This window comes from Cervus canadensis, chromosome 22 (genome assembly GCF_019320065.1).
Source record: "Cervus canadensis isolate Bull #8, Minnesota chromosome 22, ASM1932006v1, whole genome shotgun sequence".
NCBI lineage: Eukaryota > Metazoa > Chordata > Mammalia > Artiodactyla > Cervidae > Cervus > Cervus canadensis.
In genome coordinates this window covers 38,852,916-38,878,681 of record NC_057407.1, presented here as the reverse complement: position 1 = coordinate 38,878,681, position 25,766 = coordinate 38,852,916, and the positions used below count along the sequence as shown (strand labels likewise).

Here is a 25,766-nt window from a genome sequence, read left to right as displayed (position 1 = left end):
AAACCATCTGATCCCCCCTGTGTCCAGTGGCATCTACTATTAACTTTTGTAGGTATTAGCTATTATCTACTAGCTTTCATCAGGTCTCTACCCTGTAGCCAGAGTAATCTTTTCAAACACCCAGTCTTACTGCTTTGGAAACCAGCTTTTCCTCAAAAAGTGCACCATAAAATGGCCATGTGGTCCAGAAATCCCACTCCTACGCGTATGCCCTGAGAAACCAAGGGCAGAACTCAAACAAATCCTCATACAATGAAGTTCAGTGCCGCACCAGTCACAAAAGCCACAAGGTAGAAACAACCTGAATGTCTATCAAAACGTGAATCAATAAACAAAGTGTGGTCTATCCAAACAAAAAAAATTAATCTGCCATAAAAAAAGGAATAAAATTCTGATCAACACTACAATATGTATGAACGCTGAAAATATTGTGTGCGCATGCTAAGTTGCTCAGTCATGTCCGACTCTTTGCGACCCTACGGACCATAGCCCACCAGGCTCCTCTGTTCACGGAATTTTCCAGGCAAGAATACTGCAGTGGATTGCCATTTCCTTTTCCAAGGTATCTTCCCAACCCAGGGATTGAACCTGCATCTCTTACGTCTCCTGCATGGCAAGTGGGTTCTTTACCACTAGCACCACCTGAGAAGCCCAGAAAAATTGGATTAAGTGACAGAAGATAGACACTAAAGCACAAATCATGTCTGATTTCACTTATATGAAATATCTAAGACAGAAAAAATTTTTAAAGACAGAAAGTAGATTAGAGGTTACAGGGACTATGGGGAATGGAAAGTGGAATGGAAAGTATCTCACTTAATGTTTAGGGTGATAAAAATTTTTGGAAATAGAAAGTGGTAATTAATGGTTGTGCAACATTGGGAGAATAATTAATGGTTCTGAACTGTACGTGTGAAATATTACTGGTCTAAAATAATGTAACTCCATGGTTGATTCATGTCAATATATGACAAAACCCACTACAATATTGTAAAGTAATTAGCCTCCAACTAATAAAAATAAATGGAAAAAAAAAAAGTAGATTTGGGGGAAGTTTCCTGGTGGTCCAGAGGCTAAGACTCTGCACTCTCAATGCAGGGGGCCCAGGTTTGATCCCTGGTTAGGGAACTAGATCCCACATGCTGCAACTAAGAGTCCGCATGCCACAAACTAAAAGATTCCACATGTTGCAACTGAGACCCAGCACAGTCAAGTAAATAAAACAATAGTAAGTAAATTTTTTTTTTTGGTGCCTTTATACAAATGAATATCACTCAGTGATAGATAGGAATGAAACTGGAACATTTGTAATGATGTGGATGAACCTAGAAACTGTCACACAGAGTGAAGTCAGAAAGAGAAACAAATGTAGTATATTAACACATTTATATGTGGAATCCAGAAAAATGGTTCTGATGAATGAACCTATTTGCCAGGCAAGAACAGAGACACAAACATAGAGAATGGACTTGGGGACACTGTGGCGGGGTGAGGAGTGGGGAGCCGGGAATGAACTGGAAGAGTAGCATTGACATACCAGACACTATGATGTGTAAAATGGTAGCTGGTGGGAAGCTGCTGTTACCACAAGGAGCTCAGCTCGGTGTTCTATGATGACCTAGAGGAGTGGGATGGAGCAAAGGTGGGAGGGAAGCTCGAGAGGGAGGGGATACATGTATACAATGCCTAATGTCATGTTGTTATACAAGCAGAAACTAACACAACATTGTAAAGCAATTATACTCCAACTTTTCTAAAAGGTAGCTTTATAATATACACTTTAACACAATAAAAACTAATTAATTAAATACCCAAAGATAAAAAAGTTACCAGTCTTACTAGGTGATTCCTCTGCTTAAGCCCCTTTCATTGAGGAGAAGAGAGTGAAGACCACAATGATACATGGCCCCCAGAGTACGGCTTCTCCATCTCCCCCACTTTAGTGAGTTCCACTCCTCTCTCTCCCCTTCATTCCTTACACTCTGGCTTTCTCTCAGTCATTTGAAAGCATTATGCCTCTCATAGTGCCCCTAAACAAGCTAGGTCCTCTTCCCATTTCACCCTTCAAATTTCAGCTTATTTCTTACAGTTTTAAGGAAGGCTTTCTCATCCAACAGGTCAGATCCTCCTATTTTGCTCTGGAACTCTCTCTCTCACTCACACACACAAACACACATAATTTCTCCTTTACAATGCTTACTATATTTTAGATTTATTGTTATGTTTGTGTGTGTTTTGTAGGCAGCTTCCAAGACAGCACCCAGGGATCACCACCTCCTTGGAGGGACACCCTTGTGTGGTCCCCCCTCCCACTGATCCAGAGCTGATTTGTGTGACAAACAAAAGAGGACAGAAGTGACTTCTGAGACTTGGTTTTCAAAGACTGTTGATTCGCTCTCTGATTCTCATCACTTGCTCCAGGGGGATGCTCTATCATGAGGAGCCCTGTGTAGAGGGGACCATGCGGACAGGACGACAGCCTCGTGAGTGAGCATGAAGTGCTTGCTTCAGTCTCTGTCAGAGCTGCAGGGACTCCAGCGCTTACCGACAACATGCACACAGTCTCCTAAGACACTCTGAGCCAGACCCACCTGGCCAAGTGTCTTGCTGCTCCCAATCCCCTGATCCTTAGAAACTGAATGAGATAATCCATGTTTGTTGTTTTAAACTGATAATTTTTATATAGAGATAGATATGATTATTTGATGAATATGATTATATTTGATTAATATTCCCCTTCACATTCAAGGAGAACAAAAACTTTTCCTTGCTGTACTCCCCAATTATATAGCCAATGTCTATCACAGTATCTGACATAAAGTAGACATTCAATAGATATTTGTTTAATGAATGAATGAATGAGTAAACCCCAGTGACTTCACACATCTACTAAAAGAAGATAGGAATTTTACATGCCTTACTGACATGGGATGGCCTGGGTCATTCAGAACCAAGATCTGTTGACATAGCTTTGAATGTAAGCCATAGTTCATTCACAAGCACTCCAGGGAAGACAAATCAGTACTCATGGCTTTAGTTAATAGACCATGCAACTTGACAACTTGGAAAAAGTCAATTTAGATGCTTTTACATGCAACGGAGAATATTAAAAAGGTACCACCACAAACAGTGCAGAGCCATTCCTTTATAGAGATTGAAGGCCCTGCCAGGTGTGAGAGGGTTGAAGGGAATGAAAAGGACAAGGTGAACGTGAGGCAGAGACTTACATGAGACAAGTACATTTTCTGCCATCATTGCGATGGACAGTTTTCTTTGGAAAACAGCTCAAATTCAACTAATGCATTTTGCTCCCTTAATGCAAAGATAACTTTTTAAATGATATTCCAGTTCCAGGAATGATAGTTAAATGGGGGAAAAAAGGCACAAAAAGGTGCTCAAATACAATAAAACCTGGAAAGCAACTGCTTTAGCATCAATCTTGACATTAAGCCATTATAAAAACAAGCCAAGTTTAGACACCAAGACTTCTGAGCATCTATTTTCCTTGAAGAATAATATTACCAGCTCAATAGCACACGTCTAAAACGCTTAAACCTGCTCTTCATCCAAGAAAACAATGGATCTCCCCTGGCCTCCTCCATTGGACCAACTCACTCCCTGAACATATCTTGGATCAATGGAATATGAAAGCATAGAATCATAGAGAAAAAGAGAGAAAGAAACATAGAACTTGAGATTAGAAACAGCCAGGCAAAATCCCGAAGAGATTATGAAAGCAGAACTGGGACAGCAAGCATGAAGGTACCAAAGAACTGTTAAAGGGGAGAATTAATGGTGCTCACAGTTATTATATTTGTACCCCCTCTCTTTAAACACAAATTTTCATGGTGTACTTTTTCATATGAATGCAGTAGGTAACAGTTCAGTTCAGTCGCTCAGTCGTGTCCAACTCTTTGCGACCCCATGGACTGCAGTATGCCAGGCTTCCATGTCCATCATCAACTCCCAGAACTTACTCAAACTCATGTCCATCGAGTTGGTGATGATGCCATCTAATGATCTCATCCTCTGTCATCCCCTTTTTCTCCGGCCTTCAATCTTTTCCAGCATCACGGTCTTGTCCAGTGATGAGTCAGTTCTTTGCATCAGGTGGCCAAAGTATTCGCATTTCAGCTTCAGCATCAGTCCTTCCAATACATATTCAGGACTGATTTCCTTTAGGATTGACTGGCTGGATCTCCTTGCAGTCCAAGGGACTCTCAAGAATCTTCTCCAACACCACAGTTCAAAAGCATCAGTGCTTCGGTGGTCAGATTTCTTTGTAGTCCAACTCTCACATCTATACATGACCACTGGAAAAGCCATTACCTTTGACTAGATGGACCTTTGTTGCCAAAGTAATGTCTCTGCTTTTTAATATGCTGTCTAGGTTGGTCATAGCTTTTCTTCTAAGAAGCAAGTGTCTTTTAATTTCATGACTCAAGTCACCATCTGCAGTGATTTTGCAGCCCAAGAAAATAAGATTGTCACTGTTTCCACTGTTTCCCTATCTATTTGCCATGAAGTGATGGGACCAGATGCCATGATCTTCATTTTCTGAATGTTGAGTTTTTTTTTTTTTTTCATGTTGTTTCAAATGGCAGAATTTCATTCTTTTTTTTTTTTAATTTTAATTTATTTTATTTTTTCAGTGGGTTTTGTCATACATTGACATGAATCAGCAATAGATTTACACGTATTCCCCATCCCGATCCCCCCTCCCACCTCCCTCTCCACCCGATTCCTCTGGGTCTTCCCAGTGTACCAGGCCGAGCACTTGTCTCATGCATCCCACCTGGGCTGGTGATCTGTTTCACCATAGATAATATACATGCTGTTCTTTTGAAACATCCCACCCTCACCTTCTCCCACAGAGTTCAAAAGTCTGTTCTGTACTTCTGTGTCTCTTTTTCTGTTTTGCATATAGGGTTGTCGTTACCATCTTTCTAAATTCCATATATATGTGTTAGTATGCTGTAATGTTCTTTATCTTTCTGGCTTACTTCACTCTGTATAAGGGGCTCCAGTTTCATCCATCTCATTAGGACTGGTTCAAATGAATTCTTTTAATGGCCGAGTAATATTCCATGGTGTATATGTACCACAGCTTCCTTATCCATTCATCTGCTGATGGGCATCTAGGTTGCTTCCATGTCCTGGCTATTATAAACAGTGCTGCGATGAACATTGGGGTGCACGTGTCTCTTTCAGATCTGGTTTCCTCAGTGTGTATGCCCAGAAGTGGGATTGCTGGGTCATATGGCAGTTCTATTTCCAGTTTTTAAGAAATCTCCACACTGTTTCTCCATAGCGGCTGTACTAGTTTGCATTCCCACCAACAGTGTAAGAGGGTTCCCTTTTCTCCACACCCTCTCCAGCATTTATTGCTTGTAGACTTTTGGATAGCAGCCATCCTGACTGGCGTGTAATGGTACCTCATTGTGGTTTTGATTTGCATTTCTCTGATAATGAGTGATGTTGAGCATCTTTTCATGTGTTTGTTAGCCATCTGTATGTCTTCTTTGGAGAAATGTCTGTTTAGTTCTTTGGCCCATTTTTTGATTGGGTCATTTATTTTTCTGGAATTGAGCTTCAGGAGTTGCTTGTATATTTTTGAGATTAATCCTTTGTCTGTTGCTTCATTTGCTATTATTTTCTCCCCAATCTGAGGGCTGTTCTTTTCACCTTACTTATAGTTTCCTTTGTAGTGCAAAAGCTTTTTAATTTCATTAGGTCCCATTTGTTTATTTTTGCTTTTATTCCAATATTCTGGGAGGTGGGTCATAGAGGATCTTGCTGTGATTATGTCGGAGAGTGTTTTGCCTATGTTCTCTCTAGGAGTTTTATAGTTTCTGGTTCTCTGACATTTAGATCTTTAATCCATTTTGAGTTTATTTTTGTGTATGGTGTTAGAAAGTGTTCTAGTTTCATTCTTTTACAAGTGGTTGACCAGCTTTTCCCAGCACCACTTGTTAAAGAGGTTGTCTTTTTTCCATTGTGTATCCTTGCCTCCTTTGTCAAAGATAAGGTTCCATAAGTTCGTGATTTATCTCTGGGCTTTCTTATTCTGTTCCATTGATCTATATTTCTGTCTTTGTGCCAGTACCACACTGTCTTGATGACTGTGGCTTTGTAGTTAGAGTCTGAAGTCAGGCAGGTTGATTCCTCCCAGTTCCATTCTTCTTTCTCAAGATTACTTTGGCTATTCGAGGTTTTTTGTATTTCCATACAAATTGTGAAATTCTTTGGTCTAGTTCTGTGAAAAATACCGTTGGTAGCTTGATAGGGATTGCATTGAATCTATAGATTGCTTTGGGTAGAATAGCCATTTTGACAATATTGATTCTTCCAATCCATGAGCATGGTATGTTTCTCCATCTGTTTGTGTCCTCTTTGATTTCTTTCATCAGTGTTTTATAGTTTTCTATGTATAGGTCTTTTGTTTCTTTAGGTAGATATACTCCTAAGTATTTTATTCTTTTTGTTGCAATGGTGAATGGTATTGTTTCCTTAATTTCTCTTTCTGTTTTTCATTGTTAGTATATAGGAATGCAAGGGATTTCTGTGTGTTAATTTTATATCCTGCAACTTTACTATATTCATTGATTAGCTCTAGTAATTTTCTGGTAGAGTCTTTAGGGTTTTCTATGTAGAGGATCATGTCATCTGCAAACAGTGAGAGTTTCACTTCTTCTTTTCCTATCTGGATTCCTTTTACTTCTTTTTCTGCTCTGATTGCTGTGGCCAAAACTTCCAACACTATGTTGAATAGTAGTGGTGAGAGTGGGCACCCTTGTCTTGTTCCTGATTTCAGGGGAAATGCTTTCAATTTTTCACCATTGAGGGTGATGCTTGCTGTGGGTTTGTCATATATAGCTTTTATTATGTTGAGGTATGTTCCTTCTATTCCTGCTTTTTGGAGAGTTTTAATCATGAATGGGTGTTGAATTTTGTCAAAGGCTTTCTCTGCATCTATTGAGATAATCATATGGTTTTTATCTTTCAATTTGTTAATGTGGTGTATTACATTGATTGATTTGCAGATATTAAAGAATCCTTGCATTCCTGGGATAAAGCCCACTTGGTCGTGGTGTATGATTTTTTAAATATGTTGTTGGATTCTGTTTGCTAGAATTTTGTTAAGGATTTTTGCATCTATGTTCATCAGTGATATTGGCCTGTAGTTTTCTTTTTTTGTGGCATCTTTGTCTGGTTTTGGAATTAGGGTGATGGTGGCCTCATAGAATGAGTTTGGAAGTTTACCTTCCTCTGCAATTTTCTGGAAGAGTTTGAGTAAGATAGGTGTTAGCTCTTCTCTAAATTTTTGGTAGAATTCAGCTGTGAAGCCATCTGGTCCTGGGCTTTTGTTTGCTGGAAGATTTTTGATTACAGTTTCGATTTCCTTGCCTGTGATGGGTCTGTTAAGATCTTCTATTTCTTCCTGGTTCAGTTTTGGAAGGTTATACTTTTCTAAGAATTTGTCCATTTCATCCAAGTTGTCCATTTTATTGGCATAGAGCTGCTGGTAGTAGTCTCTTATGATCCTTTGTATTTCAGTGTTGTCTGTTGTGATCTCTCCATTTTCATTTCTAATTTTGTTAATTTGGTTCTTCTCTCTTTGTTTCTTAATGAGTCTTGCTAATGGTTTGTCAATTTTGTTTATTTTTTCAAAAAACCAGCTTTTAGCTTTGTTGATTTTTGCTATGGTCTCTTTAGTTTCTTTTGTATTTATTTCTGCCCTAATTTTTAAGATTTCTTTCCTTCTGCTAACCCTGGGGTTCTTCATTTCTTCCTTCTCTAATTGCTTTAGGTGTAGAGTTAGGTTATTTATTTGGCTTTTTTCTTGTTTCTTGATGTGAGCCTGTAATGCTATGAACCTTCCCCTTAGCACTGCTTTTACATGTTGAGTTTTAAGAAAGCTTTTTCACTCTCCTCTTTCATTTTCATTAAGAGGCTCTTTAGTTCTTCTTCACCTTCTGCCATAAGGGTGGTGTCATCTACATATCAGAGGTTATTGATATTTCTCCTGGCAATCTTGATTCCAACTTGTGCTTCATCCAGCCCAGCGTTTCTGATGATGTACTCTGCATATAAGTTAAATAAGCAGGGTGACAATATATAGCCTTGACATACTCTTTTCCTGATTTGGAACCAGCCCACTGTTCCATGTACAGTTCTAACTGTTGCTTCTTGATCTACACACAGATTTCTCAGGAGGCAGGTAAGGTGATCTGGTATTCTCAACTCGAAGAATTTTTCAGTTTGTTGTGATCCACACAATCAAAGGCTTTGGCATAATCAATAAAGCAGAAGTAGATGTTATTTCTGTAACTCTCCTGGTTTTTTAATGATCCAACAGATGTTGGCAATTTGATCTCTGGTTCCTCTGCCTTTTCTAAATCCAACTTGAACATCTAGAAGTTCATGGTTCTCATACTGTTGAAGTCTGGCTTGGAGAATTTTGAGCATTACTTTACTAGCATGTGACTTGAGTGCAACTGTGCAATAGTTTGAACATTGTTTGGCATTGCCTTTCTTTGGGATTGGAATGAAAACTGACCTTTTCCAGTCCTGTGGCCACTGCTGAGTTTTCCAAATTTGCTGGCATATTGAGTGCAGCACTTTCACAGCATCATCTTTTAGGATTTGAAAGAGCTCAACTGGAATTCCATCACCTCCACTAGCTTTTTTCATAGTGATGCTTTCTAAGGCCCACTTGACTTTGCATTCCAGGAATTCTGACTCTAGGTGAGTGATCACACCATTGTCATTATCTGGATCATGAAGATCTTTTTTGTATAGTTCTTCTGTGTATTCTTGCCGCCTCTTAGTATCTTTTGCTTCTGTTAGGTCCATCCCATTTCTGTCCTTTATTGTGCCCATCTTTGCATGAAATGTTCCCTTGGCATCTCTAATTTTCTTGAAGAGATCTCTAGTCTTTCCCATTCTACTGTTTTCCTGTATTTTTTTTTTTCTTTTGCATTGTTCACTTAAGAAGGCTTTCTTATCTCTCCTTGCTATCTTCTGGAACTCTGCATTCAGATGGGTATATCTTTCCCTTCATCCTTTACCTTTCACTCCTCTTCTTTTTTCAGCCATTTTTATGGCCTCCTCAGACAATCATTTTGCCTTTTTGCATTTCTTTTTCTTGGGGATCGTCTTGATCACAGCCTCCTGTACAATGTCACAAACCTCTGTCCATAGTTCTTCAGGCACTCTATCAGATCTAATCCCTTGAATCTATGTGTCACTTCCACTGTACAATCATAAGGGATTTGATTTTGGTCATACCTGAATGGTCTAGTGGTTTTGCCTACTTTCTTCAATATAAGTCTGATTGTGACAATAAGGAGTTCATGATCTGAGCCACAGTCAGATCCCAGTCTTATTTTTGCTGATTATATGGAGCTTCTCCATCTTAGCTGCAAAGAATATAATCAATCTGATTTTGGTGCTGACCATCTGGTGATGTCATGTGTAGTCTTCTCTTGTGTTGTTGGAAGAGGGTGTTTGCTATGACCAGTGTGTTCTCCTGACAAAACTGTGTTAGCCTTTGCCCTGTTTCGTTTTGTACTTCAAGGCCAAATTTGCCTATTACTTTGGGCATCTCTTGACTTCCTACTTTTGCATTCCAGTTCCCTATGATGAAAAGGACATTTTTTTGGAGTGTTAATTCTCGAAGGTCTTGTAGGTCTTCATAGAACTGTTCAGCTTCTTCAGCATTACTGGTTGGGGCATGAACTTGGATTTCTGTAACATTAAATGTATACAACTTAGATTTTCACAGAGAAGCATATTTATTGCGGGGAGGCCCAAAGACTGGTAGCCAGATATATATGGCTGTATATGTATGTATGTGTATATGTGTGTGTGTGTACACACACACACACACACACACACATCTCTAACCCAAGCGGCTATATTCTCAATACATAACAATAAGAAAAATCAAGTTGGGACCAGAGTTGAAGTATAGAAGTTTAATAGAGTGGGAAAGAACTCTGCATCTTATTTGTTGTTGTTGTTGTGTTTAGTTGCCAAGTCATGTCCAACTCTCATGCAGCCCCGTGGACTGTTGTCTCCCAGGTTCCTCTGACCATGGGATTTTCCAGGCAACAAGACTGGCGTGGGTTGCCATTTCCTTCTCCAGGGACTCTTCCTGACCCAGAAGTTGAACCCTCAAATCCTGCATTGCAGGTGGATTATTTACCACTGAGTCACCTGGGAAGCCCCTTTATTATTTTTACATTTGTAAAATCACTAATTCTAATTTGTAAAATTAGCAATCACTAATTCTCCTGTGTTATTTCTCTGGTCTCTCTTCTGATTACTTCCCCTGTCATTTGACTCTGCACATGTCTTCCTTAGAGAGAAGGTATAGACAGCAGATGGGGAATTAATGTGAAAGGCCAGGCTGAGGGATTGAGACACAGACCAGTGGGAACTGGAACTGCTGAGGATACTGGCAGGAATGTATCAGCTGTGGAGCAGGGAGATTATTCTGAAAATAATATTTAAGGTACGCTTTAAAAAATAGTTAAAAAAAAGATTAGAGAAGCTAGGGTTGGAGGGGATGGTAAGCAAAAAATAACTGACTAGGAGCAATTTTTTAAAAATGGAAACGGGGGATAAATCATTGGAAGGATATTTGGTAGGTCAAAGAATCCAAGAGAAGGTTGAAGGTTGATTTTACATGGACTTTGGAAAGTCCATGATCCAGAGCAACTGAGGAAATTCAGGTAAGTGGGAATTCATGGGTATTTTCTTCCAGAATAGGTCAGTGGGAAGAATCAGGATCAGTTATGTTCCTTCTTTGAGTCACTTTTCAGAGATTCAACTCTCATGAAGGCTTGTTGTACCTGTCAACACCCTGGCCAGGAGAGGGAATCCATCCTGATTTGTAGTCCCTTCAAGACTTAAGTGTTTTCCCCTCAACTTTAAAAAGAAGATTGGATACTGCCCTTTAAGTTAAAAAGGAGGGCTTCCCTGGTGGTCCAGTGGTTAAAAATCTGCCTTGCAATGCAGAGGACACTGGTTCGATCCCTGGTCCAGGACAATTCCACACGCTGAGAGGCAACTAAGCCCATTCACCACAACTGCAGAACCAGCCCTCCAGAACCCTTGAGCCTCAACTACTGAAGCCTGAGTGCCCTGGAACACGTGATCCACAACAAAAACAAGCCACCACCCTGAGGAGCCCCTAGTCAACTAGCGAGCAGCTCCCATTCCCTGCAACTAGAGAAAGTCCACATAGCAGTGAAGACCCAAGGCAACCAAAGATAAAAATAAGTGAAAGCCGTTAAAAAGAATTCATTTGAATCAGTCCTAATGAGATGGATGAAACTGGAGCCCCTTATACAGAGTGAAGTAAGCCAGAAAGATAAAGAACATTACAGCATACTAACACATATATATATGGAATTTAGAAAGATGGTAACGATAACCCTATATGCAAAATGGAAAAAGAGACACAGAAATACAGAACAGACTTTTGAACTCTGTGGGAGAATGTGAGGGTGGGATATTTCAAAAGAACAGCATGTATACTATTTATGGTGAAACAGATCACCAGCCCAGGTGGGATGCATGAGACAAGTGCTCGGGCCTGGTGCACTGGGAAGACTCAGAGGAATCGGGTGGAGAGGGAGGTGGGAGAGGGGATCGGGATGGGGAATACATGTAAATCTATGGCTGATTCATATCAATGTATGACCAAAAAAAATTTTAAAAAGTTTTAAGTTAAAAATGATACCAGGCAGACAAACACAATGGCTGTCCATATGTGGTCCAGCAAGGAACTACTGTCCTAACTCAGCCCTAAAGAAATGAGAAATGATAGGGTACAGACCAAGCCCAGGGTTACTGCCTAGTCCACTTCCTACTGTCTAAAGTCAAGAGCAGCTTTGATGCACCTTTGGATGGAAGGACAGTCCTCAGCACTTGGGACAGATAGGTACTGTACGTGCTCCATAATTATCACTCCGGAGTGTAGATGACACATGAACGGCTGAGTCAGACGCATCCAGGTCCATGTGTCAGGCGCTGATGGGCAGGATGTTGCGTGCTGTCAGCTGCCACATTGCCTCTCTTCCATATCTCCTCCAAGTGGTGGGACGGGACACTGTTGTGTGTTCCATCTTGTTAGGAAAGAGCCTGCCCAGTAACAAGAAAGCAGACACTGCAGAGTTGTCGCTCGATCCTGTTTTCTCCAAGAACTTTGTAGTGTAGACCTGGGAAAATGCCAAAATTACCCTTTCTTGGTATTCATGGAAGAGTGATCATCACTGGGGAAGAGAAGAGACAAAAGTTCTCAAACACAGGCAACAACACTTCTGTAGTCTTAGAACCACAGATCCCCAAAGACCTCAAACACATTTGCCAACCGTGCCATCACTGTGTCTTTGCAGCCCTTGGGAAAGTGATTTCAAAAGATCAAGAGAGAAAGCTGAAACTTTGCCTCAGACGGACTATTATAAAAGAGAATTTCACAGCAAAGCTTCCTTAGTACCTAAAATGATGTTTATTGTAAAAAAGAATAAATAAAAAGTGTTCGTGTGCAAAGAGAATAAAGGGAAAGAACAGGGTTTAGGCAAACCTTTTATTTTTTTTTCTTCCAGAGAAAGAGAGACACCATGTGGATTTCAGAGAGAGTCAACTTAGCTCCATTGACTTTAATATGCTATGAAGGAAAAAGATTTTTGCTTAAGGATCTGGTAGCAAAATAAATCACAGAGATAGATAACAAGGAAGTTAAAGTGACCAGTTCAGATGAATTAAAAGTCTAGAGCTTTGTGCTATAGAACAAAAATTCCTCTTACAATGTGGCAAAATGGGAATCTTGCAGGCGTTTGCAATTTGAAAGCAAAAAGATGACAGAGGTCATTGTTCTGGGTGAGACCCACATTCCTGCTCTTAACATTGAGATGTTCCTACCAGTCAACCTGGAAACACAAACAAAGCAGAAACATTCCTCCTGGAGGGACTATCCTGGTGGTCCAGTGGTTAAGAATCCACTTTCCAAATCACGTGACATGGGTTTGATCCCTGGCCAGGGAGTTAAGATCCCACAGGCTACAGGGCAATGAAGCCCTCGAGCTCTGCAGCCCACAGGCCACAACTAGAGAAAGGTCTGCGTGCCACGACTAAGACCTGATGCAGCCAAATACACAAATAAATATTAAAAAAACACACACATTAAAACCCAAAGATTCCTCCTGGAGAGCAATTCTGACACATCAGCTCTCCTTGTCTCCCTGCCTCCGGACTGGATGGTACGACTATCAGGGGACGCAGCAAAGTAAATCTACTCCCAGTCACGTCCCACAGGAGTACTGTGATTTGATTTGAATGAACTCTGCAAAGAAGAGAACCTGGTTTGAATCTGATCTCACCAGACATGTACGAAGATGCTCAGGAGAAAGCAGTTTGGTCTGCAGCTCCCTCTACTCCACCTGGGAAAAAGCTACAGCGGGGGTACGGGGGTGGGAAGGGGAGCTCAGAGCCCCAAGGTGGAGCTGGGGTGGGCGGGGAAGGGAAACAGATTGTCTTCATCACAGAGCACTACTGAAAATGAGCCACATGCTTCCAGTGGAACCCATTTTGGTCCCTCATCTGCAGCTCCCAGAGGCACTGAATGCTTTGTGATTTAAACACTGCCCCCAAAGACTTGCAAATAAGGAAATGTGCATATTCACTCCATGCTCCCTGCCTTTATTTTCCCAGAGCATTCACAGCAAGGCTGGTAAGTTTCTTCTTTGCTCCCTGCTTGAGACTTCCTTTCTGGATCTAGACATCAGTTTGTAAATATAAGCATGATTGTGTGCGCTCAGTTGTGTCCAACTCTTTGCGACTCCATAGACTGTAGCCCTCCAGGCTCCTCTGTCCACGGGATTCTCCAGGCAAGAATACTGGAGTGTGTTGCTATGCCCTTTTCCAGGGGATCTTCCCAACCCAGGGGTCAAACCCAGATCTCCCGCATTGCAGGCGGATTCTTTACCTTCTGAGCCACAAGGAAAGCCCTAGAGACAAATGTGGTGTCACAGAAATTGGATATCTGATACAGACAGCCCAATGACTCCTAAAACCAATCTAAACAAAGGAAACCAAAGTGGATCAGAGTTGATGTGACTGTGCTAAAGCCGGACAGCAAGAAATGCAATGCGGGTCTCCTTCCTGAGTCTAATACAGTGTCCGTTACAAAGTATGACATGCCATTCCATACTCAGATACAGAAAGGCATTTTCTAAAGCAAATATCAGACAAAGCCCCTAGATGGCTTTAACTGTGCTTGCTGCATGTGAAAAACTGTGCCAATTTCTTTCTTTTTATTTAAAAAAAAAAAAAAAGCTTTCTCAGATGTATAAGAATTTATAGATCTCACATGTCTAAAGAGGCTCACTCTTTCAGTGGTCCTTCTAGAAAGTCGGTAGAGTTGCTCTAATTCACCACATTTTGGAAATTTCACTCTAGATAGAGTAGGGTCTGGTAAAGAATTCTACCCAGATGGTTCAAGTGAAAAGATTATAGGGATGAGATAACTTAGGTGAGGGCAGGTCTCAGCACGATGAGGTTCACAGGACTAGCGACATTTCCAGTGCTGATTCAGAGAAGCCACTGGGTAACAATACGGGGTTGGGGGGGAATGCTGTTCCTCAAGTCCAGGGAGATGCCATACCTGAGGCAGACTGCAGCCTTGGAAGGTCTTGTCCCTGGACAGAGATGTCCTGCTAAACCGCACACCCCAACCTCTCTCCTCCTGCCCTCCTTCTATCCAGTCTTCTGTCAGCACCTCACACTGGAAGCCAACTGGCAAGGAAGCTCTATAAAAGTGCATTAAAAAGTGAGTTGATGATCCACTTTTCCTACCATCCAAAATTACTGCTGCTCCCAAAAACTATACCCACTCAAATTTGTAGAGATCAAATGTCCATGAGTTTAGCTGTTCTGGTTTTAATTCTTCACGTACATTAAGCCATATGGTGCATAAACTGAAAATATTCTGTTGACTGGTGGTTGCAGTTGCAAATAAATGATCCATTTCTCTAGTCCTAAATGTATTCACTGTAACTACTGTATATAAGGTGCATGTATAATAATTCATAAGTGCTCTTCTACTTGGGTTTTTACCACAGGTCACTGTTCTCAAAATTAAAAAAACTAAGATCATTGCATCTGGTCCCATCACTTCATGGCAAATGGATGAGGAAACAATGGAAACAGTGACAGACTTTATTTTCTTGGGCTCCAAAATCACAGTGGATGGTGACTGCAGCCATGAAATTAGAAGACGCTTGCTCCTTGGAAGAAAAGCTATGACAAACCTAGACAGCATATTAAAAAGCAGAGACATTACTTTGCCAACAAAAGTCTGTATGGTCAAAGCTATGGTTTTTCCAGTAGTCATGTATGGATATGAGAGTTGGACCATAAAGAAGGTCGAGTGCCAAAGAATTGATACTTTTGAACTGTGGTATTGGAGAAGACTCTTGAGAGTCCCTTGGACTGCAAGGAGATCAAACCAGTTCATCCTAAAGGAAATCAGTTCTGAATATTCATTGGAAGGACTGATGCTGAAGCTGAAGCTCCATCACTTTGGCCACCTGATGCGAAGAGCTAACTCACTAGAAAAGATCCTGATGCTGGGGAAGATACAAGGCAGGAGGAGAAGGGGACGACAGAGGATGAGGTGGTTGGATGGCATCACTGACTCAATGGACGTGAGTTTGAGCAAGCTCCAGGAGATGGTGAAGGACAGGGAAGCATGGCATGCTGCAGTCCATAGAGTCTCAAAGAGTCGGACATGACTGAGCAACTGAATAATAGCAACAAATTGTTCTTAAATAAATCATTTCAAGCAAAATGAATTAGCACAGCCTGGTCTGCAGGGCCCTTTTCAACCTCTCCAGGCATCATCTCTGGCAAGTCATCATGCTGGTCTGTCTGGTGTCCTGGGATTACACTGTATCACCAGCTTCTGCAGTGCTGAAGAAGTCCACCAAGTCGGATAAAGTCCTTTCAGCTGCTCATCATCACAGACAAGGCATGTTCTTGCCACATCCATGTGTGGTGGAGCAAGCAGCAATGGCATACAAGGAATCAGGGCCTTGGTTCCCATTCTCGCTCAGTTGGATCTTAGTCAACCCACTTAAATTCTCAAGGCCTCAGACTCCTCATCTCAAAAGCAAGCAAACTGAAAAGACATGTGAATTTCAAACTTCGTTGTTGCAGTAGAAGCGTGTTTTTATATAAAATATTACAGGGACACCTTTGTACTGTTGGTGGGAATATAAACTGATACAGCCACTATGGACTTCAGTATGGAGGTTCCTTAAACAACTAAAAATAGAGCTCCCATATTACCCAGCAATCCCACCACTGGGCAAATACAAATACCCTGAGAAAACCATAATTCAAAATAACCTATGTACTCCAGCACTCTTCACAATAGTCAGGACACGGAAGCAGCCTAAATGTCTATAGACAGAGGAGCGGATAAAGAAGATGCGGTACATATCTAACACAGGGTAATACTCAGACATAAAAGAGAACAAAACTGGGTCATTTGTGGTGATGTGGATGGATCTTCAGTCTGCCATACAGAGGAAAGTAAGTCAGAAAGAGAAAAACAAATATCATATACTAATGCATATATGTAGAATCTAGAAAAATGGTACAGATGAACCTATTTGCAAGGCGGGAATACAGACACAGATGTAGAAAACGGATATGTGGACAGGGGGAGGAAGGGGAGAGTGGGATGAACTGGGAGATTAGGATTAACATATATACATTACCATGAGTCAAGTAGAGCGCTAGTGGGACACGGCCAGATAGCACAGGGAGCTAAGCTTGGTGCTCTGTGATGACCTAGGGGGTGGGATAGGGGTGGGAGGGAGGCTCAAGAGGAGGGGATATAGGTACCATATAGCTGATTCATGTTGTTGTGTAGCAGAAACCAACACAACATTGTAAAGCAATTATCCTCCAATTAAAAAATAATAATAAATATTACAGGACAGCCTATTTACAAAAGAGAGAGAGGTAGCATTACTCTGGGTTGAAGAAGGCTCAAGGGGCCTGGAATAGTCCTCACCACCCCCTGCCCCATACACCCCTCACTCAAAATCTCCAAGCAACACAACAGAAAATTTCCAAAAGGGGATGACCACTGACGGCCCATTTCTAGTCCAATTTCTTCAAATATTATCCCCAATTTTATGGGATATAAGAGGGGAAATGCTTCATTTTGTTCTCATAAATGCATAAAATGCAGCAGCAAACTTTTATAGACTACAGCGCCAATGGTATAATAAGTTCATTGTCCCATAGTGGCTGCTACATAATTGTGTTCATTCCCTTTGTGTATTTTAGTAACGAGAGTATAATTGTCAGTGCTTATAATACATATAATCTCGTTACTGTCACTCCCATTAGTATGATTTCACCTCAGCCTATCCATGGTATGTTCCACTTTCTCGCTCATTGAAAGACATAAAGAAATCGCCTTTCCTGCAACCAGATTTCAGTTTAATTCCTGGCAGTTGCCGTGGCTAATCACTGAGACAATGCTGTCTCCTTGTTTTCAATATGTCTAATCTACCATTTTGACACAATGCCAAGAAGTCAGCATCATACTGGCGTGGAATTTCCATGACCACATCCTTGCCTTCCTGCTAGAATGGTTCAGACTTCTATTTGGAGTAGAAGCTAATTTAGACATGCAGATGACTGCCTTCCTGACAGTGACTGTGTTTGGAGGACTGCAAGATTAGACACAATTATGTCATGCCTCCATTTTCTCATCTGTTAGTGGACGGATCTGACCTCTGTTATCCTCCTGCATGCCTTCCTTTTTTAAATGGTTCTTATTATCTTTAAAAGAATCACATCAGGAAAACATCATAAACTTCTCTTTAACTTAAGTAGTTTCTTAAAATAATATATGCACAGAATTTTAAAAATCAGACAGCATGTGGTTTAGTCACTAAGTCGTGTCTGACCCTTTTGTGACCCCATGGACTGTAGCCCACCAGGCTTTTCTGTCCATGGGATTCTCCAGGCAAGAATACTGGAGTGGGTTGCCATTTCCTTCTTTAGGGGATCTTCCCAATCCAGGGATTGAACCTGTGTCTCCTGCATCGCAGGCAGATACTTTACCGCTTGAGCCATTGGGGAAGCCCCATCAGACAGTATAGACTTATAAAAAATACCCCTCTTAAGATGCAGTGACTTTAGATTTCCTTAGTTCTTCTGAAATTTTTACATCTTATTTCTGTTTATCAATAAATGAATACTTTACATTTATGCATTTTAGGGAGAAGGCAATGGCAACCCACTCCAGTACTCTTGCCTGGAAAATCCCATGGACAGAGGAGCCTGGTGGGCTGCAGTCCATGGGATCGCTACGAGTCGGGCACAACTGAGCAACTTCACTTTCACTTTTCACTCTCATGCATTGGAGAAGGAAATGGCAGCCCACTCCAGTGTTCTTGCCTGGAGAATCCCAGGGATGGGGAGCCTGGTGGGCTGCCCTCTATGGGGTCGCACAGAGTCGGACACGACTGAAGCGACTTAGCAGCAGCAGCAGCAGCAGTATGCATTTTAGGCATCATCTCTGGATGTCCTTCTTACTTGGTAGTTGAAACAGTAGCTCTCTTCTATCACCCTCCTGCTTCTCCTTCCCCAAATTCCAATTATTGTGATATTTCAACTTTCATTGAATAGGGAGGCTGCTACCCATGTAATAGGCTCTCAGCTTTCCCTTCATGATCTTAGCATCTTACTTTCTCAAGTCCATTTAGTCAATTACTTCTTTCCAGTCAATCTGCCTTTCACTTTCCAAAATATTATGGATTTATGATTTATTTTAAAAGTATCTTTATGATAGCTTTTACTGTATTTTAGGGAGTAAAATTAGATATGTATGTTCAATATGTCATCTTAACATGGAAATTCTCTAAATTTTCTTGTTTGTTCATACTACCATAACACACCTCAGTCACTGCACACTGTTGATGTACCTCTTAAATGCCTCTCGAATCGATCCTCTCTTCCCCATACCTCTACTGACTCCATAGTTCAGTTTTCTTCCCCTAGAAAGTTAAAACACTTCAGTCGTATGAGAACATGGGGAGCTTCCCGGTGGCTCCATGGTAAAGAATCTGCCTGCCATCGCAGGAGACCCTGATTCAATCCCTGCATTGGGATGATCCCCTGGAAAAAGAAATGGCAACCTACTTCAGTATTCTTGCAAAAATTCCCTGGACAGAGGAGCCTGGTGGGTTGGGCTATGGCCCATGAGGTCACAAAGAGCTGGACATAACTGAGTGACTAAGCACACAGAAAAGCTTAGAGAGCTGGACTTTGTATTAGTTTCTCTGAAATATAAGTGAAATAAGCCACCATCCTCTGTCTGGGATAGGTAGGGTGTAAGAGCACCCTGGGTGTCATTCACAGGGAGTAAATCACATCAAAAGTGAACTAGATCTAGCCTTCAGTCCCACCAGACAATCAATAAACTGTGTACTGACTGCAAGGATCCCCAACCTCCAGGATCCAGTGCTTGATGATCTCAGGTGGAGCCGAGGTAATAATAATAGAAATAAAGTGCACAATAAATGTAAAGTGCTTGAATCATCTGGAAACCATCCTCCACCCTGAGTCCCTGAAAAATTGTCTTCCATGAAACCTGTCCCTGGTACCAAAAAGGCTGGGGAACTGCTGGACTATAGTCATAGGTATCCTCTAAAAATACCAATGGAAACACTTCCTCACCCAAAGCCTGACATCCTCAAAAGAGCCCCATTGACAAAATAAACCTTTGCAGTGAGAACATAATGAAATGAGGATTGAGGAAACTCTTGAAAGATAAGTGTGGCTACTCCCACATTGAAATGACTAGAAGTAGAAATATAAGATACCTAAAAGAATTTAGAGATGTATTAACCAAATAATTTGTATCTGATCTAAACTAAACTTCATACATTTCAAGAATTAAGGCAACTATCGGCCCCCACCATTCCACATAGACAGGAAATAAGCTAAATAAGATTTGCAATCTGCAAGAAGGGTGTGCTTTTGTTTTAAATTCTTAGTAAACAAAATATAAACCTATGATCGGATATGATAAGAAGGATACAATGCTACATCACCCAGAGATTCTGAATGTTGAGTTCAGGGCAGAGACAGGATAGGGTCTCATATGCTGCCTCCATGAAGACAGAGCAACCGTGCTGAGTGGTTAGAGGGAATGAAGAGGAATCTGATCATCAGAGGGTCCAACTGTGGTGGGAATATTTACTGTTCTCTGACTACCCATGTGCTCTCCTGATTTCTCAGCTGCCTTGCCATCAAGTAGAACTACGTAAATACTGAGGCCACTGGAAGCAGATATGAGCTGGGTCACTTCTTGCTGAAGCATTTACCGATTGGCGTGTGAGCCGTCTGTTCTTCCTTTTCCCCTATCAAGGCTGTTAAGGAGGAAAGGACATAAACAGGCTCCTGAGTCACGACCTGGAGGAGGGTTGCTTTGAAGAATCACTCTTGGACTTCCCTGATGATCCAGTGATTAAGACTCCACACTTCCAATGCAGGGAGTGCAGGTTTGATACCTGGTTGGGGAACTAAGATCTCACATGCCATGCCGCCAAATAAACCAAAACAGAAAACAGAAGCCATATTGTAACAGACTCAATAAAGACTTTAAAAATGATCTACATCAAAAAAAAAAAAAAAAATTCGTCCAGATGTACTGGTTTGGAATAAGCAAGAATGGGATTTCCATGTGCAAAGCCATTGAGATTTGGGGATTCCTCATTATCTCAATATGACTTAGCTTGTTCTTACTGATAATGAGGTATATTCTAGCTGTATCAAGCTGTATTTAGCTTGAAATATACCTTGATACAGGTCTGCACAACAGGTAGGGATATATATATATATATATATATATGTGTGTGTGTATATATATATAAACAATGGTCTTAAAGACTATTTTTTATTTTTCCCAATTAAATATCTCCAGGAAATTCACTACTTCCTATGCCATTTATAAATATATAAATTTATATTTATAAATATACAAATGCATTATATAATTTTAAATATATATTTATTAAATACATTAATATACTTATAAATGGCACAGGGAGTAGCAAGTTTCCCATACCTAGAGATATTCAACTGGGAAAGATAAACAATAGTCTTTCACATGGCATCTTTTTATTATATGGAGGACTGAATTAAAGAGGCCTTAAATATCTATGATTTTTAAGATCTCTTGTGACCCCATGCTTCTACTAGAATAACCATTCAAAGTTTAGGTTCTTCTAGTCTTTTGTCATCTTAATTCGATTCTGTTCATTCTGAAAGGAGAAAATCATTTCCAAAGATAGATTTAGACTTTCTAAGAGTCTTTCACTTGCAAGATCAGGAGAAGTAAGGCCGAGTTCCTGAAATAGGTATTTAGAGACAAGAGAAATGCTTGATGGTAAAGAAAAAAGAAGTGATATATAAGCGGAAACGGCTGGAATAATGATCAAGGCAGTCCAAGCGATTAAAGCAGGTGGATGGGAGGGAACATGACGAGGAGAACGACATCAGCTTGGAACCTTGGGTAGATTGTTTACTCAAAGACATTACGAAAAAGGGAGACGATGAAATTGAATAACAAATAGGAGAACATGAACATAGACTATTCAATGCAACAGTAACTAGGCTAATACTGTGCTTAAGAAATGTCATTCTAAATTACCTGACAATTGTATGGAACATGTGACAAAAGAAAAAGAGTTCAACCTGAATTCTTTTGTGCACTAATATGTTTGCATTTTAATGATGGACTGTTTGAGAGGCACTGAGGGGAAATCCAAAATCTGGAGGGTAATTATAGACACCATTCTCCTACACCAACCTGCAAATTTCTTCTCTTGTTCTTCTCTTTCACTTGCTAAATACCTCTCCTGAATTAATTCCTTTCTTTCTAAACCCACCACCAATACTGTGATCCTTTTGAAACTCATTTCCAGTCTGAATGAGCCAAATAAACTCCTCACAGCTCTTCCTAAACTTACCTTCATAATTTATTTAAGATTGTTTAATGTCCCTCAACCATAAACACTCCTTGAGGACAGAAACTTTCTCTCTCTTCATCACTGTTGGCCTTCCATTATCAAGAGTCAGTCTCTGAGATGTGGCAAGTATTCAATGATTATTTTTTTTATTGAGACTGAATAAATGTTCTTCCTGCCCCTCTCTGACTTACCTAATCCTTCTATTTTTCTATCAAAGCATCATGTTCATCTCATTCTCAGAACTTAACTGCATTTGTGATTTTTACTCTTTTGTGTAGACTTTTATTTGAAAGCAATTTCATATGGACATAAAAGCAGCAAAATAACTGAAACATCTCCCATATAACCCTTGCAGACTGTTCACTTGCTAAAGCTCTCCACACCTGCTTATAATTTTCTCTATGCATATATGCATATTGTTTTTTCTTTTTATAAGCCATTTAAGTTGCAAACATAATGTCACTTTCCCCCTAAATACTTGTGAGCTTCCTACCAAGACATGTTTTTCTGTAACACAGTTAAAAGTTAATTGTGAAGGTGACATTAACATAATACCATTGTTGTTGTTCAGTCACGGAGTTCTGTCTGACTCTTTGTGACCCCATGGACTGTAGCCCACCAGGCCCCTTTGTCCATGGGATTTCCCAGGCAAGAATACTGGAGTGTGTTGCCATTTCCTTCTCCAATAATATCATTATCTATAAAGTATTCAGATATCATCAATCCAGTTTGCCAAAAATTTCCTCTCCTAAAAAAAACAAAAACAAAAATTCTGCTTCAAGGCCCAAGCCAGGAACACACATTGTACTTACTTGTTACATGTCTTTGTCTCCTTTGATTTGGAATAATCCCTCAATTTGTCTTTGTCGATTGTGACCTTGATTTTTTTTAACCAACAAGGACCTGCTGTACAGAACAGGGAACTCTGCTTAATGTTATGTGGCAGCCTGGATGAGAGGAGAGTTTGGGGGAGAGTGGATACATGTATATGTATGGCTGAGTCCCTTTGCTATTCATCTGAAACCATCACAATACTGTTAATTGGCTACAGCCCAATAAAAAATAAAATGTTAAAAAAAGAATTAAAAAACAGTTATTTTGTAAAATAACCCTCAGTTTGAGTTTGTCTGATGTTCCTTATGGTCACATTTCAGTTACTTAATTTGCTGAAATAGCAAAGAACTGATGTTTTTTCATCTCAATGTACTGTACCAGGAGACATATGATATTGACTTATTCAGTTATTAGTGACATTAACTTTGATCATTTGGTTAAGATGGGAGAGTTGCAATTGGTAATTTATTTGTATGATTAATCTAATATATGTGTCGCCCACTAGACTGTGCCTGGTGGGTCATAGACAACAGCTATTTGTGCTTACCACTCTATAGTCAGAGCTATGTTTTTTCCAGTAGTCATGCATGGATGTGAGGGTTGGACCATAAAGAAAGCTGAGCACTGAAGAATTGATGCTTTTGAACTGTGGTGTTGGAGAAGACTCTCTAGAAAGTTCGTTGGATTGCAAGGAAATCAAACAGGTTCATCCTAAAGGAAATCAGTCCTGAATATTCATTGGAAGGACTGATGCTGAAGCTGAAACTCCAATACTTTGGCCACCTGATTCGAAGAACTGACCTCACTGGAAAAGACCCTGATGCTGGGTAAGAAAGAAGGCAGGAGAAGGGGACAACAGAGGATGAGATGGTTGGATGGCATCATGGACTCGATGGACATGAGTTTGAGCAAGCTCCAGGAATTGGTGATGGTCAGGGAAGCCTGGCGTGCTGCAGTCCATGCGGTCGCAAATAGTGAGACACAACTGAGGGACTGAACTGAACTGACTTTATGTCATAACTGAGCACAGTATCCTCTCATATTAACAGTGTAACACTCAGACAATAAAAAGGAAAATTAGCAAGTTTGCCAGAAGGTGGATATGGATACATGAGAGAAAAGCAAGTGCTATTTGCCTAAATGATGTGAAAACTTACGTCCACGAAGATCCAGCACACAGTTGCTTAGAAAACCTTGTTCACAATCACTACAAACTGTAAATAAGCAAGATGTCCTTAAACAGGTGAATGAATAAACAAACTCAGGTACGTTGATACAATGTAATATTATTCAGCAATAAAAAGGAATGAGCTATCAAGCCATGAAAAGAAGATCAATCTTAAGTGCATAAGTGAAACAAGGTGGTCCATAAAGGCTGTATGATTTCCATACGTGACATTCCTGAAAAAGCAAAGCTATAGAGAAAATATACAGATCAATGGTTGCCAAGATGGTGGATGGAGGACAGGAAGGGTTAAATAGGTTAAGCATAGTTGATCTTTTAGAGCAATAAAGATTTGATACTCTAATTGTATATACATGACATCTTGCATTTGTCAATACCTATAGAATTTTACAACACAAAGCACGACTTTTAATATCTACAAATTTTTAAATGTCATTTAGGAGATTGGGGGACTCCTAAGGTGGAATGCAAATGTGAAAAACAAACAAATTGTATTCCAAATATATAAAACAACTTTGAGGAAGGAAGTGGAAGAAAAAGTGATGGTCTAATTAAGTTCGGAAATGAGTAAGCTCTGTAAAACTTAATGCACAAGAAACTGTTCAGAAGCACTGTGCTCTAGATATAAATTGATAGCACAAGTGGATATGAGGTTACAATTCTGAAAGTTCTATATATGCAAATTGGAATTAAACTATTAAGTAAATGCATGGCAGATGGTGGGAGACAGGTTTATCACTATTGGAGTGGGGATTTAAAGATAAGTAGGCAAAGAGGCAAGAATGATTCATGTGGTAATAGATTAGAATTGGAGATATCAGTATGAATTCATATTTAGCTTCATATAGATAGAGATGGTTACAAGAAGAGATATATATCTATATATATAGATATAAGCACATGGGGCTTCTTAAGTGACTAAGTGGTAAAGAATCTGCCTGCCAAAGCAGGAGACGCAGTAGACTCGGGTTCAATCCCTGGGTTGAGAAGATTGCCTGGAGGAAGAAATGGTAACCCACTCCAGTATTCTTGCCTGGAAAATCCCATGGACAGAGGACCCTGGCGGGCTACAGTCCATGGGGTCACAAAAAGTTGGACAAAATTAAGCAACTGAGCATTCATGCATGTAGATAGATGGATGGATAGACAGAGATTTATATAATTAGGATATACACATATATTCCCTTGCTTTGTCATCGTATTCCAAGGTCTTCATTTCTAATACCATTCTCCAACAAAAAATATGACTGCCACATGGGCTTTAATTCATATGCCAATGTTAGCCCATTAATCATAAGAACAACATACCTAACTAAAGTGTTAATAATAGGGGAAGCTGAATATGGGATTTATGGGAACACTCTGAAATATTTTCACATTTTTCTATAAATCTATGACTGCTCTAAACACTAAAGTTTATTTAAAGAATAAAATAACCAGACACAAAAAGTGATACTTGTGTAAAATCTCATGTTGAGGAAAAACCCATTATCTTGAATTGCAAGCAAAGCACAAATGTGATCAAATTTCATATATGTATTTGAAGAACCACTGTCTATGCAGATGATCTATCAATGCTACCTGGTTATCTGGCCTAATCCTGAAATGAGCCCATTCTTAAATTACTCAATCTCGGGGACAAAATTGTCTATAATAACACTTTCTCTGGAAAATAG

The 25,766-nt window shown here is 40.2% G+C and overlaps 1 long non-coding RNA gene and 1 other non-coding gene across 2 annotated transcripts; both read left to right on the top strand.

Moving 5' to 3' along the window:
* Nucleotides 1–1,055: 1,055 nt before the first annotated feature.
* TRNAE-CUC lies at nt 1,056–1,128 on the top strand. The gene has a single exon. It is a non-coding gene; the product is annotated as a tRNA-Glu (tRNA).
* A 12,694-nt stretch (nt 1,129–13,822) lies between these two features.
* LOC122424428 lies at nt 13,823–19,696 on the top strand. Its single transcript, XR_006264413.1, has 3 exons — nt 13,823–13,833; nt 17,371–17,378; nt 19,536–19,696. It is a non-coding gene; the product is annotated as an uncharacterized LOC122424428 (long non-coding RNA).
* The last annotated feature ends 6,070 nt before the right edge of the window (nt 19,697–25,766 follow it).